We start from the raw sequence: 2,206 nt of genomic DNA, 5'->3' as shown, positions 1-2,206 counted from the left end.
CTATTTTATTCTTGTTTGGTTTCCCAAATTAAATGCATTGCTCTAATTATTTAACATTGCTATTTTCTTTGTAGGGGAAAACACACCGAACTCAATTTTTTTTGCTTTTGATGTCCACCCCAACCGCACTATGTGTGTTTAAGCTGTATTAGCTGTGTGATTTGTTATATTTTGTGAAAACTGGGAATTTCATTTTGTAATTGTCTGTTTGTGTACTGGGCTAGCTTTATTGCAGAAGCAAAGGAGACACTCTCTTGTTTTGTTACTGCCTTTTCTCTCACTCTGGTGTCTTACAGATGAAAATGTATGTTTCTACCATTTTTGTTTGTTTTCAAAATTAATACACTAATTTCAATTGAACCTTTCTCTTTTATATTGGGATATGATTGATGTTTAATAGCTTTGTCACAGCTTAGATGCCAATGCTGGTCCACTCACAAATTTTGAGGTCCTTGATTTCTTACGATCTAAAGGAGCTTCAAAGGATCCAACAAGTGTTATTGCCAAAGTAGCGCAGTCTGAATACAAGGTTAGATTTGATTTTTCTAATAAATGGGAATACTTGTTAGTTTTATTGGTAGATGAATGTTTTGTATATCTAGCAGGTTTATGATTATTTGGTTGACACTGCTGCCTCTGTTCAAACAAGAGAGAGCACCAATGAGTTCTTGACAAGTGTTAAATAGTATGACCTGGCAAAAGCTGAGGCTATGAACATATTAAACATAGGGCCATCTGCTGATTTTGAACTATACCCTGTAAGTATCAATATTTTGATTTTCCAATTTATGTTACACCTAAGCATTTAGTTAGAAGTTTTTAGCTCTCCAATTTTTTAGCTATGACTACATTGTCAACAAATTATTTAAATAAATGCATACGATCTGTATGTCTATCAAATTGATATAATGTATCAAATTTTAAAATTCAAAATTCAAATTTAAATTGAGATAGACTAAATTTAAACAATAGGGAGAAATAAAAAACTTAAAAATAAATTAGTGTGACATACTTGATACAGGAGAAGTTATGTAGCTTATCATGAAAGAGAGTGAGTAGTTCCTAATATTCTCTTGTTCAAGAGTGAATACTTTTATAAGGGTGAATTTATGCATCAAAATATAACATGCTGGTCCCGAGTAAAATTTTAAAGTGAAGCTTCATCATCTTTGAATTCCAACATTGAAACGGTTGGGCTGGCCCATGCATTCCAGCTTTAATAGATGTACATGTGTGATATTATAAAGTTGGAAAGCCTACACTACCCCTCAAAATCTACCCCAAAGTAACTTTTTAATAAAAATATTTATTTTTTATTTTAATATTATTTGTTAATTAATAGTATTACAAATAGTTGCATTGTTTCATTGAACTTGATTTACATCATGGAGGAGGATAAAAGCAATGCATATATAAATTTAACCTACACTTCTCTTTAAGTTGTCAATTAATTAAAAATCCCTTTTTATATAGCTTTTAAAATATTTATTATTTCCTATTAAAAATATCTATTATTAAAATTAAAAAATTAATATTTATCATAATTTATGATTTAATAATAATAATAAAATATACTCCCAGTATATATACATATTATTTTCTATTACTTTTTTAATGCAAAGCTATATAAAAAGGCATAGATATTGTATTAGTTGGTACTTAGTATTTATATTGCTGTCTCACTTGACCAAATTTTATATATTGTTCACCAAACAAGTAAAGTAAATTATATCTTCCCCTACTATTGTTGGTTTGTATTCAATGTTCTATCTGTTCCAGCATATCACAAGTAAAGTAAATTATATTGCTTAAAGGTTCTTGTGGCAAGTCACTTGCTTGTTTCCCTCGAGGTGAGTTTCTTTTTGTTCCAGCATATCACAATCCTCAGCATTTTGGCAACTATTTGTTCCTAGTGATCCCAGATTGGATCATTTCCTCCCTCCCCTTCAAGATGATGATAATTCATAATATGAGGATTTTTACATTGGCGTTGTCTATGTTCTGCTTCTTTTTGTTCCCCATGATTGTAAGTATTCCCTCACTATTGACATTGTTATTCTGTAAATTGTACAGGATGTTTCTACTCTACAGCAGTTGGAGGATTGAGATGCTATGAGAATCCAAAGAATAAGATTACTGCAGTACCTGCTGAGGAAGAGGACATCTGGGGTGCATTCTTCAAGGTAATGAGATGACATGAGTTTAA

General features: G+C 30.9%; 1 pseudogene; it reads left to right on the top strand.

The window, feature by feature from the left end:
* The first annotated feature begins 296 nt into the window (after positions 1-296).
* LOC114424142 lies at positions 297-845 on the top strand (annotated as a pseudogene).
* Positions 846-2,206: the final 1,361 nt, after the last annotated feature.

This window comes from Glycine soja, chromosome 8 (assembly GCF_004193775.1).
Source record: "Glycine soja cultivar W05 chromosome 8, ASM419377v2, whole genome shotgun sequence".
Classification (NCBI taxonomy): Eukaryota; Viridiplantae; Streptophyta; class Magnoliopsida; order Fabales; family Fabaceae; genus Glycine; species Glycine soja.
The sequence above is the reverse complement of the archived record's forward strand: the minus strand, read 5'-3'. Positions and strand labels throughout refer to the sequence as shown.